The 16,671-nt window shown below is 45.4% G+C and overlaps 1 protein-coding gene across 2 annotated transcripts in view; it reads right to left on the bottom strand.

The window, feature by feature from the left end:
* LOC117161352 (uncharacterized) overlaps positions 1-16,671 on the bottom strand; it is a 257,777-nt gene that overhangs the window by 156,946 nt on the left and 84,160 nt on the right. Inside the window, exons 1-2 of one of the 2 annotated variants that reach the window (XM_076626278.1) lie at positions 10,952-11,159; positions 10,743-10,809 (exon numbers count right to left, since the gene is read on the bottom strand). The exons of the other annotated variant lie outside the window; for it this stretch is intronic. The gene's annotated coding sequence lies outside the window, so the exon portion shown is untranslated. Of the gene's footprint in view, positions 1-10,742; positions 10,810-10,951; positions 11,160-16,671 lie in introns of those variants that run through there. 2 annotated transcript variants of the gene reach the window in all.

The following is a 16,671-nucleotide window of genomic DNA, read 5'->3' as shown; positions in this document are numbered from 1 at the left end:
AAGGTTGGCTCGATTCTGATTCATACAGATGATAGTGTCATATTTGAATTCTTACATTCTACACGTTATATTTAGACGTTATTATTTTATCGAGCTGCGAACGATTCTACGTTTCAAGTAGATTTATACACCAGACATATGAAATAAAATACTCGATACAAGCTATTACGAAATAATAACCACGTATTTTAAGTCGAATAAAGCAAAACAAGGACGGTACAAGAATTACCATGCATCGTCCAAATTTATAATTCTTCAATTCGTCTAAAGATTCTCTCCGGTCGAATCATCCAGCTCCTTTGACTATCGCTGTATTTACGCTACCCGTTCTTCTTAATTCCCCACGGAAGGGTAGTTTTCAATCAAGAAATACTCGCTTAGCGGGTTAATCGGTCTGACTCGGTGGCAATTAGTTCTGAACGTCGTCTGTCGAGTCCCAAGCCAGCAGACGCGACTCGACACGGCGCGAAGCGACGAGACGACGAGACGAAGAGGTGGGAAACGTATTTCGCGTCGCAGGTCGAATCGTTGCAAACGCACCTTTAGCCGGATAACTTGGTTCGTCGGCCGGTTTTGCTGTCGCGGCGGAGGATATCGGGGGTGGCGGGACCTCGAAGTCGCTTTACCAGCCAGGAAATTACACGTCCTTCCGTGCTATAAGTTCACGAAGCGAGGGGTTGCGCGCGGCTTGTGTCTTGGCTGTGCCGAGACGCGTGGGTCGCGCGCGTTTACCATCTTGCTCGTATCCTTTCATTGCGCCCCGGGTCGGTATTAATTGCTATTCGTGTCTTCGACGCGTAATTAATTGTCGAAATTTGTCATGCGCCGGTGTAATCGCTGCTGGGTTGCCTCGAAATTTCCTCCAGAACGAGAAATCGCGTTCCGGAAGGAACGTTTTATCTTGCTCACGCGAGCCAACCGGTACGTCGAGCATATTTTACGTTTCCCCTTGCGTCGACTAAATCCGCTACATCTTTCGCCTTCAAACCTGCTCGAAATTGATATCGAGTGGCGCTTGCAAAGTGCTCTAGTTTCAAACGACATTTCCAATTACCCTTTTTAGCTATCTTATATCCGAATGATTCACGAACAATTAATATTGCTCCCTTGCCTCGTTTTCTTCGAAACAGAAGGAAATTTTTCATTAATAAAAAGTTCCTCAATAACGAGCATCCGGCATACGTTCCACCGGCAATTTCTCAAACAACTGAAACAGAGATCGACGTTTTTCTTATTCATTGGTTTTATAGGTGTGTCGCAGCCATAGTCGCTAATTACTCGCGTCTGGAATGTTCGCGGCTGAAGCGTCGTCACACCGTATACGGCTGAAAAGGACAAAGTTTGCCGCGGCGCGGCCCATTCACAGACTTATTAACAATGGCCGATCCGCGTGGAAAATCGAGCGCAATGGCAGCGCGAGAAGAAAGTTGTTCGGCGGGTGTCTCGGCAGGAAATGGCAACGCGAGCCAGGTAACGAGTAGTATTGGGATTTTCCTTGGCAAGTTATTCGGAAAGAAGTAACTGGCTGCCTCCGGTGACATTGTCGCGTCGGGGGATCTCGCAGGAAACTCTGCAGGTCTCGCGTTCGCTCTCGTCGAGATTAATTATTCCGGAAGCAAAGAGCTACGCCGGTGCCGCCACCGCGCGTACTTCCAACTTCTCACGGTTCGTACTATCGAGCCTGTACCTAGCAACGCGTAAACGACGACGTGTTTCGCATGCTTCGTCGCAGTTTCGTGTTGTGGTTCTTAACGTTTCTTCGAATAGAACGTTAACATTCTCGAACGGATACGGAATATAGCAGATATGAAATTAGCGTTGGGAAAAATTTCGCCGCGATAAAAGTGGCGCTGCACAGCGCTATACGGTCTTTAAGAGTGCGTACCTCTTACGAGGGACGAGGAATTTTTCATTTTACTACACATTCTCCCGGTCGACATCCGGTAGCGTAAAGCACGAAATGAATTTCGACGCGGTAACCTGCAACGTGGCGTCGTAAAGTATGAAATTACGTTCGTACTCCGACTTCAACCCCTTGACACTGTGATATATATACGCCTCGGAACGGTTATTCGACTCAGAGACTCGACCGCGTAACGAGGTTATAGAGATATTCAAGGAAATCAAATTTAACATTCGTTCTACGCCGAGTTACCGGCGGTTCACAACCTCTTGCCTCAGTTAAAGGGTTAATCGATCGCGCGAGGATGACCTGGTAGTGCCGCCGATTGTCGTTCGGATGATTTTATCCGGGAAATCGGATTCGCCATTAGCGCGGGTGTCATCTCGCGCTCTCCTTCCCGTTATTGTTAATTCGACGAATTAAAATCTCGCTCGCAACAGTCCGACGGAAAACGATAGATGCAGAAATCAGATTAACATTTCGTCTTTGTACGTAACTGGCTTCGCATCGTTAACGAGCATTTCCTATTTACGCGAATTATCTATGGCGATGATTGTTGAAAGAGAACCGGCTGCTCAAGTTACGTATTCGTTCGTTTCACGATTATTATTTCACGATGGAAATGGAAATGGAATGACGGACGAATGTAACAGTTTGTCACGGAGAATGATCGAAGACGTATTTACAAGAAAAACAAGTCCAAAGATCTTGTTTCGACAAAGCGCCTATTGGTAACGATGGTTTTTATGGGCGCCGGAACGAACAAAACGAAATGTCAATAGCAGAGATAGCTGTCTCACCTTCGTCGCGTGCAAGCCGCACAGGCGTAATTGAATATCGGTAGATGGTGTACCTTTCCGAGCCTCCGGTTATTAACGCTAATGATTTTAAAGGCCCGTTGCTGATTTAATGGCGCGGCAGTTTTTCTCGTCCTTTCGTTTTCCATTTTTCTCGTATTTTCTTTTTCTCATTCTCCAACTAGAACCTTTATACGTGCTTACTGCATATTGACCTCAAATTACAGCGGGAATCGCGGGCCTTCCGCTGGAAACGGAATCGCGATAAAACAGTAACATTGCAAGTGTTAAAAGATAATTAATAGTTCTAATGCCGAATTGAATTCTGGTTACCGATTGAACATTTAGATGCAAACGTCGATAGACAAAATTTACCTGAAAGTTAACACGATAAAAGGATAACAGGCCGTACTCGAAGCTTCGGGTCTATTAATAAACATCGTTAACGTCAAGCGTCTAACGGCAATAGCAATTCCAGTTCGAGACTCGAAGCGCACTCCGGCTGTTGAACGGCTGCTCGAATTATCGCAAGTTGAATCTGATTCCTGCATTCCTAGCCTCTTTCCTGCCTGGTTTAAATCGGTCCGTTATCGGTCTACCTCGATACACGTGTACGTACGTATCTCCTACGGCTGTAAACTCCGCAACTCGTAACAGAATCGAATTCGGCTGTGCACGCTTCTGGCTCCGGTAATCGAGACCTCTTGGAACCTCAACCTGCGCCTGGCGATCGATAGAAATTACGATGTTCGAATCAGTTAACGATGTTGCGTGGCTGACTCCGTGCGATTTCTCTGTTATCGCTCAGTTAGAGCCACTCTACGACTTGAATTAATAAGCTGCGGATGATGACGCATACCGAACCGTGCCTTTAGCGTCTGCACGTTTCTACCGACGCTACGTGAAATACAGATCAAAATTACGACGCAACGGAGAATTTGTAGAACACCGCAAACAATGCTCGCTAATTACTCCTTCTAGAAGTTGCGTAGTTGCTTAACGTCGATCCAGATAATTGCCACGACTAAACTTGATACAAACGCGACTCGACCGTATCTTTTGCCTTCAAATATTGGTCCGATCGATTTTATCGAGGTCGTGTTATTAGGGTCACCTAGCCTTCGATGTTTCAAAGCTCCACTTTGAGCTTTGCATAAAGTAATCAAATTTACCACACATTGTGAGTGGTAATTCGTCTTTAAGTGCAGCAAGGAAAAATAGCAAAAACCAGAAAATGACTCAAATAACATTGCGATAGGGCTATTTGAGTCAGCGAGGAGGAGGTACGTCGATTGAACAAACTTTTCACTTCTTGACGAATGGCAATCCCAATAGAAATCCCAGTAGAAAACTATGATCGTCGAGCTATTCATGTAAACGATATATCTCAACGCTCATCACGCTACTAATAAATAACGAGTCGCACGATTTATTTTCAAACGTATTTGCCTTACTCGTATTGCCTTCTACGTAAATTGAATACTTGAGGCAGCCGGCCAGCTAAAGCGAGCGCGTGTTCTAATCGAATAAGAAAAATTCGCCGATCGTCAAGCGAGGAACGCATTATCGAGCGCGGACCGTGTGTCTATCGAAACCAGCGAGCAACGGAATAATTAAATCACTGACCAACGGCGGAGGCTTTGGCACGAGTGCCGAGCGACGTTGCAATTTTATTTCGACCGCAGAATTTCATTCGTCAAGCACGCCATACAACGAATCACAATTATTCCCCGCCTTATGTATTTCAGCGGGCGCGCGCACGTACGCACCGCGACGCTCGCTCGTCAACGTCGACCACCGACAGAATTCCATTTTTGCAAATTATTCTTCCACTTCGTGCCGCGAGCACGCAGCTCCGTGTGCTCTCTCCTCGTGTCAGTGGCATCGAGCCACGGGAACATAATAAATCATTCCTCTCGTCCTCCCGTGGCCTCCGCGTTCCTTTGTCTCCGGTTAACAACGCGCCTTTCATTTTCGATAACAATTAAATCAAGGCGCGCGCGTACGTTCTGGTTAAATGGCATCGAAAAGGACAACGGAACTCGGTTTGCGAAGCATAGAAATTTTGTAGCTGCTGCGTATCAACATCAACAGCTCGTACTTTTCTGCTACAGAAGATATACGGAGAAACAACAACGCATAAGACATAGCGATTCTTAATTTCACAGCATTAGAATATTTACGTGTATGATCACTTTATGGATTTAGGACACACATTCGTTATGGTATTATGATACTGGCAATATCACATTAAGCTATAGGATTACGTTGATGGAACGAGTCCGTATTGCCTTTAAATATTGTATAAAATAACACAAAATAATGCTATCGATATACACAGCTATAGATGTGCAACTGACATGGAACTGCATCAGTCAATGCGTTAAAAGTATCAACTAGACGATGGGCTACGTTTGTCAAAATGTCCTTTCTTCTCTGTTTGGCCATCTGAACGCTGTCACGTTTGTACTCGTAATTCTGAAACATGTGCATGTGCAGGGCCCACGAGTCAGCCGCTGTTCTCGCGCAGGGAACAATTTCGCCGAGGAAAGAGTTTGGATATGCAAACAACGGGCAAAGTTATTTGCAGCGCAGCGGTCAGAATAAGTGGCACGCCTTGTACTGTCGAGACGTAGCTACATACATAAATGCATACGCATGTCAGTGGATGGCTGCATATATAAATGCATACATAAATTCGCGGCGACTGCACGCGGCCACGAAGCATCCAACTCCGGAGACCAATTAATATTTCAATTTGAATTTTTGCTCACGACTCACGGACCATTCACCGATCGTTCTTTCCCAGTAAAATTTTCATACTGGAAAGCTGAATGAAGCTACCAGTTTGAGAGCACTTTCACGTGAATATCAAACTTTGTAGTATCTGGTGGAACGTTTGATTATTTAAAATTAAAATAGTAGCGGGTGAACGGAAAAGCTTTATAGCGTGGGTGGCGATGTAAGGAAAACAAGGGCAATAAGAAATTGGCAAAGTCAGCGACTAATATTATTGGTAAAATTTGTCAAAGTTACAAGTTATTATCGGTAACGATAAATACACACACTTATATAAACAGCAGTATGACAAGTTTGGCAGCGAAAGGAATCAAATTTTGTAATCTTACAGAATACAGGGTAGTCTACCTAAATCAATAACTTGTAACTCACTTTGCTGTATTGTTAGATGGTTTTACGTTGGAAGTTATAGGTACGCGTGGAAACGGATAATAGAACAAATATTCGCAAGAATTGGCCAAGAGAAGAACAGTTCTGATGGCGAGCGTAAAAGAGTCGACGTATTTTAATCGGTTGAAAAAGAAAGCAAAGGGATCGTCATTGAGATCGATCCTAATCACGCCAATAGAAATAACAGGACTGAGCACATGCGAGCACAAATACAATGTTATTCCTTTGTAAGGGTAGAACTGGTGGAAAGGTGTGTATCGCGAGTTCGCGCATGCCGATTACGCAAGATCTCGCTGCCGTGCAATCTACTTGCGTTTCAAACTCGTCTACGTTTTTTAATCCCCGTGCTTTTCCTCTCGTATCCTTGTCCGTTTTAAATTGGATTTCCTACTTTTTAGAAGAGCGCATAACCGTAACATCAACCTCGTAATATCTGTTTTCCGGTTTCGCTCGACGAGAAACTTTTCGGTTGTCCGCTCGAACAGAGACTCTTCCGAGTCGCTGGCATGCATAAATAAATCGAAAACACCGGTGTCGATTACGCCGCTCTAAAACGGCCGAAAATTTCTCAAAGAACAAGCACCGGCTATCGATCAATCGGCCAGGATTAATTGCCGTGCGAGCGAATAGAGTGGCGAGGCAAGGCAATTAAGGCAATCGTTTTCGTCGACGGCACGATGGAAAGTAGTAGAGAGCCGATATCGAAAGTATCGTTAAGTTTTTTCGTCAATTACATCGAACAGCTCCGTCGGGCCACTTTAAAAACTTTCTCCCCCCACCCCCTATATAACCGTTGCTTCGACGTTTCAAGTAGCCGCCATTCGCCATTGTATCGATCAAGTATCGTGGTAAATTTCGCGAAAATAATTTTCTTCTCGCGTCCGATCCACGGTTCTTCGTTTCACTCGTTTACTTGAGCTTGTTATAACGGCATTGGCTGGCGACGTAAGCGAGAAAGAGCTGGTCAGTTTCAAGAACCGGCAACCGCAAGCACTTGAAAAGCTTAAAGTCGTCTCGATGTCTGTTTGCTTCGCGTACTTTCCGACGGTTATCCGATCGAACGACGACCGGCCGGCCTCCGATCGAGAATATCGACAACGGCGTTATGGTAATTGCGTTAAAAGAAACTTGCCACTTAACCCCGCCGCTTTCAGCCTCCTCGTGGAAATTGATCCTTTCGCTCTTGAATGTTCTCGATTATGGCAAATTAACTCTATAACGATACACTTTAGGCAAGTGATTCGACAAAGCATTCCCAATCGAAAGAGAGTTTGTCCATCGTTATGATTGTTTCGCGGCGATATTTCGCTGCTCAAGAACGCGCCGTTTGTGAACGTTTGTGTCGAGCATCGCGAGAATGGCGAATGACACGGCGCAGCTGGCGCCGAAAAATCCGTTTCGATAGATTTATCGTCGGGGTTTTCGGTCCAGAGCCCCAATAAAATTGATTACGGCGAGCTTAAACACCGTTAAACCGTAACCGTGCATAATAAAGGGCCAGCGTACAAACTGTTGCGCACCGTGTGCGCGGTTATGCTGAAATTTGCTTATAAATTTGCATCGCATTAACGAAGTGTAAGCGGAATTATATCTATATCACGTGTGCACGTTGCGCTGCGAAATTGCGACTCATCGAGCATGAAAATTATTCTGACACAAGGCCGTTCGCAAATTGCCGAAAAAACGACGCGAGGCCAAACGGTTTTTTCGATGCACCGGTGTTTCGCGGATTAGATATTCCGGTGTCGCGTGCGATCAAACTTTCATCGAGCCCGTTTGTCTTACGCGATAATACCCAGTGAATTTGGCCGTTGCAGCTCGGATCTGCGACATTTAGTAATTTAAATAGAAGACCCGATATCAGCGATCGTTGCCGTGTTACAATTCGCTCTGTTATTATAACGGGCCATAGTCACAATTGACGAGAGCTCCACACAAAAGGGAGAGAGAATCTTATTACCATGTCGGGTGTTATTGCTTTTATGGGACCCGTGCAATATCGTGACCTTATGCGACCAGCCAACGGTGCTCCCCAAGCTGGCGCTGTTGCATCATTTTACTAGTTTCCTGCTATTTTTAGCCGTTTAAGTGGAAATCAAGCATTACACAAGATGATCTTTTCCTTCTTCGGAGCATTAGACGAAGAGAAGCTGAAATTTAACGAGATACCATGGATAATTTCATCGTAGAATTTATTTCGAACGATTAGTGACAACAGATAAAAAAAGAAAAAAAAAGAAAAAAAAAAGAAGAAAAGAGATCGCAGGAGAAGCGGGGAAACCCATCCACGATAGCATAACTCAACGATTTCTGCGTTACACGACCTCCGCTCGCGCAATACTACACACGAAAGGGGTATTGACCTTGATACGACAGGTTCTAGAAGATTCGACCTATTCTCGAGCCTGTCAAGCCTAACTATAGCGTGTAAGAACGGAGGAAAGGTCGATGCAAAATTCATAAGAAGGTAACCTCGCTATGACAGCCTGGGCCTCGGCAGTCAGGGTACATAGGGGCACGGATTCGAAATCAAGACCACTTCTCTCTTTCCTGTATGTTTTACTTATAACCCCATATGTCTTGCAAAGAACTATATTACAACTCTGTACCATATTTCATATTTTCCACGATCAATGTCAAACACGATAAAGATATTATCGTATGCGACATTTACAGCACGGTCCAAATTTACAGACAGATGGGAATAGATAACCAATAGAACAACGTAATTTCGTTATTTCTTAGTTTCGTCCTATTTTGGACAATGGAATCTCCTTCGCTTCGTTTGTACCACGAATTTAGGACCCCGATATATGTACATACGTTTCGTCGAAACTCATCTGGCAACTGGTCAAGATTGCCACGAAAAACATCTTCATCGAAACAAACAACGAACGGAACGGCTTGGAAAATATTCGCAACGACCAAAAGAAATTACAGTGGTCGTGATAGCGCGCGCATATGGCTCGAGTATCGCCGTCGACCGACGGCGCTGTACTCGACACGCACACCTTAAAATCTAACCCCCGGCCCTCGGAGTAATCGTTACTGCATTAGAGCGCTCATTGTCGCTATGGTTGGCGGCGATTACGGCGGCGGCGACAGCAGTGTGACGGCGTTGAAAAATGAGAGCATTCGCGCGAGTGCTTTCGAGTGTGCGAACGCTCGCACCAAGCACCTGCGTGGGTCGAGTGTTCGTCTCAAGTACCTATACCGTCTCTCCAGCGCGGCGATCCTTCAGTTCCGAAAACGTGACTCGCGTGTACGTATCCTGGGGATGTAGTCGGTTGACGACTCTGTGACGAGAATAGTAGACCGACTACGCCGCCAAGAGAATTCGTGAGCTTTTCCAAGTTAAAACTATCCGTTGAAACTCCGGCACGGTGAATGGTTACTAATTTACAATGAATTAACAAAAATAGATTCAGATGCGATAAAACGCGCAAAAAGCGGAGACTGAAAATTGTTTAGGAAATAACCAAAACTAAATATACCGAGGGTTTAATGTAAAATCGATCGTTTAACGTCGCCCGAAAGATCTACGGTGTTACGACACGAACTTCGCGCCGGAAACGTCGTGTCAGACGTCTCGTTAAGAAAACACACGTGGAATGAACCAAAGAGGCGAGCGTGAATTTTTTATTCGCGCCTTGACAGGACAACCGCGCGCGCCTTCCCGAACCTGGCCTTCAACGAAACCAAAGTTCCCAACGTAAAAAATACATGCCAGTGGAGTAGAAATTTCCAAGCGACAGACGTGTTCAGCTTTCTACGACGCGCGAGTAGCAAAGTTCCTCGGGCATGCAACGTTCGACGAGCGAGGCACTTTCGCGCGATTACGAGCACCATTGTCGAGCGGCGCGACGAGCGTGCGAGAAACCGGAGGTGGAATCGGTATCGGGGAGCATTAAGAAGAAGGTGCGGAAGACGCGAAGAGCGAGGCAAGGCGAGGCGAGGCGAGGCGCGGAACGAGCAAGCAAGCAAGCAACACGGCAAATAGACTCGTCTGACAAGGCTGCATCGAGGCCGCGGAATTATTAATTTTAATTACACAACTCGAGGTTGCGTTCAGCGCGTCGAGGAGGCCCCGGCTTACGTAATAAACTTACAGCAACAGCATCGGTACCACCGTCGCCGCCGCCACCACCACCACCACCACCACCACCACCACCACCACCACCACCGCCACCACCACCACCACTACTACTATCACCACTGCCGTTACCGCCGCAACCGCCATCGACACAGACGCTCTACTTCCATCAACACCGTCTTTCCCGCACTCTAGCATCGCCATCATCCATCCGCAGCAGCATTACGTGGGTATTGATTAAACGCAACGCATCCCACCCTTCGACCGGCTCTCGACCGCGTCTCCCCGTGAGGGAGAGACGGTGCTTTTGGCACGGGAGTTGGCCGACAATTAATATTATTTATCGACGTCTTAATCGGCTGGCCGCATCTAACCGCCATCTCTAACCCCTCGGGTTTCAAGGCGGTAAGGGTTGGAAACCGACCTTGCTGCACCCAAGGAACCTAACCTGACGGCAAAACCTATGCCGAGGGCTCGTTCCTTTCCCATCCTCTCCTCGAGATCGGTCAGCTTTTAGGGAATAAATAAGTGGGGAATAGTCGTACGCGTATGGAAGAAAATGACAAATCCAGCCTGTTGTCTGCACGTGTATGAAATATTCCAATTGCGGTTTCGGGTGAATCATGGGTCGACCGTAATCTAATAAAGCCGAGATAGAGCATGTAGTTTGGAAGCGATAAACGATCGAGCAATGTCTGTCCGATCGATCGTACTTATCATGTACTAATATCATGAATTTTTCTACTAAAACATTACTCACGTTTCTACAGAGATGATATTAGCCAGCTTCCAGGGCAATAAGGTTTTCCGCTCCACCATAGACTTACCTAAACACAAAGAAGGAGAAATTGTTATTTATTTTCTGTTACGGAAAATTGTCAAGTTAAGCTTTTACAATTTCCCATGTTTTATTTATGATTTTCGTTCGGTCGAGAGGGCGAATTATCGTAAAAATCAATTTATTCTTACCCTGTTAAAACAGCCGGTTCTTCTCGTTCTATTTTTCGCTCTACCCCACCCACTCGCTGTTTATCCTTTTCAATGGCCATAAGTTATTTATAAAAGTTAGCGAGACGCGGTATATCGTCGTTGATTGTCCGTTCAATCGAGCGAAAGTTTTCTGCTTTACAAAGAGCAGAGAAAAATCGAAGAAAAGCGGAGACCAGCTACGAAACCGACTGAGACGAAAGTAGTAGGAATGACGCGACATAGTAAAAGAGAAGGGTCGGCGAAAGGAGAAAGAAGAAGAAAAGGGTCATGGAACTTTGACCGAGCTTCTTTGGAAATCTTACCCGCGTGTCCCTCTTCGTTCCATTCATAGATTTAATTGGATTTCTATCTTTTCCCTCTATTCCCCTTCGATAGAAATTAGTCATCGACAATTTGTCTACTTATTCTCTCGAATCGTCTTTTACCATTTGAAAACTCCACTTTTCCGTTCGTTTCGTGTCGCCAAAAGCATCTTATTCCAAGACTCGCGAGTTTACACTCCCTCCACTTCCTCCCGTCCTCCGCAGGCAGCGTTTTCTTCAACTCGAGTATCGCGACCGGCGACAAATTGTCTTCGGCGAAAAAGCGTGTGTAGAAGTGGAACGACGAAGAGATAAGAAGCGAGGGAAAACGACGGAAGGGTGACCGCGTACCTTTGTAAAATGCACTTCGTCACATCTGAGCTGGTGGCTCAGGAAACGCGTGACCCAGCCTATCTCCCTCTTCGTCTTCGCCGTTCACTCTTGACCGCTCCTTTACTTTCTTCTGCTCGATATTTTTTCCCTGGGTCATTTATAGAGTGTGCTTCCTGCCCCATGACGTAACCCCTATAGTCTACTATATACTACCGTACGGACACTCTGTCAGCTGGAATTTGTCTGCAGCTGAAGGTACGGGTTGACGTTCGCCTTATTTTTGCCCTGCTTTTTGGAAACTCGCTCCTAACGTTACGCCAAGTCTGATTATTCTTCTTGCAATTACTTTCGCAAGCCATGTTGTATTCAGTCCCCGGCACGCATGCTCGAAAATATCTCGCGCTTCTGCATTTTCCCTATTACGGAGATTTCCCAGCAAATGTTGGAGATTTCTAATTCAAGACAGATTCACGTGATATATAAATTTCTTTAACTTGCTAGAAAAGTAAAAAGCAGAAACGGTGATGCGACAGGAGGATGGATAATCAGTGGATAATTCGAATTAACGAATATCGCAGATTCACCTGGCTGTCCGATCAAAACGACCATTCTAGAAACATTTGGAGGAACAACGCTGATTAAACGACGGGAAGAAAACAAGCGGAAGAATCTTCTTGCGTCTTTTCTTTTCCTTTCGCCTGGGATTTTCGCTCGTTTATGAGACCGAGTCATACACACAGTGTCGCGACGATGCACTAAACCGCATAATACCGAGCGGGCGATAGATTGGCTAAGACCAAGTTGCAAACCGAAGTGAGAGAAAGGAACGCCCTTTTCGAAAGAACGAAAGGAAAACGACGCGACGGCGGCTCGCCTACTCCATCGGCGTCGATTCGTGACGAATCGTGAAAAGAAACCTGAATTCAAGAGTACGTTCGACCGTGACGCCTCGCTTACGTTTCATGGACTCCCATGAGAGATAAATCGTTTCTGTCCGCGTTGGTACCTTATAGAGAAGAACATTTTTTAAAACGACTATAGCACGTAACTAACGAGATTATCTCCGAAACACGCGTTTTTACAATTCCTCCGTTCTCATTGGGAAGCCATCGATCAGTTCAACTTGGATCGAGGCACGTTAAAAAGAAAAAGAAAAAAAAAGAAAAAAAAGGAAAAAGAAAAGAAGAACAGAGACGCAGAAAAAGAATTATTCTTTCCGGGTGGACCGACCCATTAATCATATTTTTCATCGATTCGTGGCAAAGCAGCCCATTACCGCGTCCCGTTCCTTCGTATTCCTTAGTGAACGACAAAGACGACGACTGAAAGTTGAAGAACAAACTAAAATCAATTCGAGGTTCGATACCGGGTTTCATGTTTCATCGTCGGTGACGAGGTATCGTGGCTCGTTAAATCGAACGTAAAGGCATTGAGAGCATCGAGAGGGGATAGCGATTGCATTGCATCGCATCCGCGGCGGAGAATGTCGAGAACAACGATTGCAGGTGGTGTAAAGCGGTTGGTGGTCGACGATCGGCCGCTCTCTGTTTCGAGTCCCCCCTCGATAACAAATGGTCGTACCGCCCCTGAAGGACAACGCCGCTGTGCCGGCAGTTTCAGCGTAATTCTGCGCCCGGCCGACAGCCCCGTAAGTCACCGGCTCAAACGAAGCGTCGAGGTATTAATTAGAGTTTCAGTCCGGGAACCGCGATCACTTATCACCGAACCCAACCTAATCTGCCGGCTGTGCCCCGTTCCACACCGTTGCTTGCCACTGCCAGCCTTTTAACCGGCTGCGACTTAAACCTTCTGATCGATGTCTACTCGATCGTCGCCGACCGGACTAATGAGTCAGGATTAAGAGCTTTCTTAGCGGTTCTCGCCACCAATTCCTTTTTCTTTCGTCGCCGTCGTCGTTGCGATAGCTTCACGAAGAATGGACGTCTAACCCTCGTAGAATCGCCGAGTCTCGGTGAAAAGCGGGAGTTCATTGTGATCGACCGGTGACCCCGTTACGATGGCGGATCATTAATAAGGCGAGCGGCACTCGGCGATTGGAAATTTTTCATGAGCCTCCATCGACCGCTTTCGACGACGACGACGACGACGACGACGACGACGACGACGACGACGAAAGACCGAGAAGGAAGTCGGAGAAACGACGAACAAATGCGATACACAGTCGTTCGAAGGTGCCCCGAGGGATCTCTAAACTACTCGATCTCAGATACACGCACCACTAGCTGGGATTAGAATTTCAGACGAATACCGTATCTTCTGTGCAATTCATTCGACGATCGTGTGCATACCACGTTATACAGAGGCTGAAGAAAGTTAGGGTATCGAATAAAAGTGGATAAGGACGGACGATGACGAGGCATAGACGAATTATCCTATACCTATCGATATTTATTCAAATTGAATAAATTATCTGCCGTCTGGCGTTTGTTCCCGGAAGGTAACGCCTCATTCACGGAACGATTATATCATAATCAGCGCGACGTTGCATAACCAGGCAAAATCGAGAATTCATAAAGGGAACATCATTCGAAAGAAGTTTAATGAGTTTGCTGCATACGACTCGTTAAAAATTTGGTGCCAAAGTTGCGGCCGATAGACGCGCATAAAAGCCGCGTGACGTTCAATTAAACGAGCCGAAGGCACAGACAGCATTCAACATGGGTTTATTCGACAAACGAGCCAAAAGGTTGTTGCTCCATAATTAAAAAGCTTCAATCACGTTTTAATGCGCGCCTCGGAAAACTCTACTGTATTAAACGCATTCGTTGATTAAATTTTTAACCTGTAATTAGGCGATTTAACTTCTGTTAAAACCTTTGGCGATCGTTCACCTTCGTTTCTTCCCCCGTTCCTCCGCCTCGACATTCAAGAAATTCCCTTTCTTCTCTCTGCGGACCAGACTCCATGAAGCCACGAAGTCGTGTGCCCGTTGAAACGAAGGAAAAAAGGAGTAACGACAGAGGAGAACGGAAGGGAATAAAACAGATCTGCCCCCGATATAGTCGAGGAGAAAATTTCGCTGTCGATGGAAGGAAGATTCATTTGCGAGGTACGTAATTTCGGGACGCGGTCGCCGAAGGAAAGGTCGAATAGAAAACTCGTTTCTCATCTGGAACTCCGATTGGAAATTCTTCGTTTACACTCCTCCACGTGTTTATTTAATTTCGTTCGTTTCGAGAATAAACGATCTTTCGACCGGCCATCGAGCCCGACTTTGAGATTCGATTAACAACCGGGTCGAGAAATAATTCTCGCCGATGATCTTCGCCGTGGAAATAAAATGTAATTACCGTGCAACAGAAACGGGGAAATATGCTGGAGCATGAGCTCGAAACATTTTAAACATTTCTCTCGATGTAGACAAGATCCATTTGTTGTAGCTTAAAATCAATTTCAAGATGTAAATTAATTTCTAAGTAAAAGATTAATTTTTCCAAAGGACATATACATATAATCGAGATGAAACTTTTCTCGTCGTTTCCAACACTGCAGAATCGATACCACTTTATTCGAGTAGTTCCGGTACCTCGACAAAGGTCAACTGAGTTGCAAATTAGAGCTGTAGAGGTTATAGCAGATATGTAAACCAACGTAGAACATTGTTACGTAGAACGGTACAATATTGTGTGGACAAACAGTGATACACTAACCGGACAGTTTCCGGGTCATCGGTGTGCAGATAACGGGCCAAAAGTTGTATCCTAATTGACTAAATGCATCAGATGGATCGAATAAAAAAATTCGCGGAAAGCGGAAGAGTTTTGTTTAACGCTAATTTGTATTATTCTATGTTACAATAAATTGACAATTGACAATAGAGTGACAAAGTTTCTATTTTCTCACTCATATTCCGTTAAAAATTGAAATCTGGTGGTTCGAATTGGCGTACATATTCACTCGTAGTTCACTTGTATATATATAGTAGAATTCCATTTATTTGAACCCATTTGAGGGCAAGTGGTCCATACAATACCGATACTTAACGATGACTTTATATAAAGGTGTGTTTAGATTAAGCGAGCGAATGCTCCTTCTTTCACATCGTATCATCGAAACACAAATCACGTTCCCCTGCGATCGTAGCAAGCAACTCTTTTCATGTAAATGAGTTTACGAACAGATTGCCCGACGACGTGCCATGGTCACGTTTATCATTATATCGCGTTAGATAACTGGATTTAGTCTTCAGTTCATTTAATCGGGCGTTAGCCAAAATTCCGTTCCAATACATGGAGTTCTATTTACTATAACGACATTCCAGCGATGGAAAGAAGGAATGAGCGGCATCCGATAAGCTCGAACTGATTTCGCAACATCATAACGTGTCCCTACGTTAATTATGTCTGTCATCAACAACGGCAAGCTGTCGTCTCGCTTTCCCCGACAGATACTATCAAGTTTATCACGTTCCAGATATCAAGGGGGGGGGGAGGGGCCATGTCCCTTGAACTTTGGATATCGATGACTGCCGGGAAACTTATCCAGGATGAACACCCGGTAGAGCGGCACCGATTCACCGGCCGTACCGAGTCTCTCGTCTTGGAGTTCGGACTGCAGCGTGTTCACCGTTCGCCATGACCACGTTTTCTCGCCCTCTTACGTAGAAATGCTCTGACCACTGTAACCTGCTATTAACTCGACTACGAATTGATTCCCTGGTTTACTGCCATTTACAGAAGCTGGTCAGCCTCGAAAGTTACTCCCCATCGAGCTGGGATTACGTTCGCGTTCCTCGCTCCGCCCCAAGTTTCTTTATGAAAGAGAATCGGTTGTTCGACCTGTGTTTTACAGCTCGAGGAACACAACCAATGCTGCTTTATGATTTGTTTTAACAGATACGTGTTTTGCAATTAATTTTGACCAGAATTTCGTTGACAGGATCGAGAACGAGAAATAATCTTCTCTGACGAATATGATGGAACTTTTATCTCGATATTTGTCGTCAGATATCGTTGATATGTTATTGTCGAGTCTTATCCAGTTAACCAGAATGTCATATCTATCCAAGAAGTGCAAGATCCAAAAGTAAGTTTGATGCTTTAA

Source organism: Bombus vancouverensis, chromosome 18 (assembly GCF_051014615.1).
Source record: "Bombus vancouverensis nearcticus chromosome 18, iyBomVanc1_principal, whole genome shotgun sequence".
NCBI classification, from domain to species: domain Eukaryota; kingdom Metazoa; phylum Arthropoda; class Insecta; order Hymenoptera; family Apidae; genus Bombus; species Bombus vancouverensis.
Note: the sequence above shows the minus strand (reverse complement) of the source record. Positions and strands in the feature narration are given on the sequence as shown.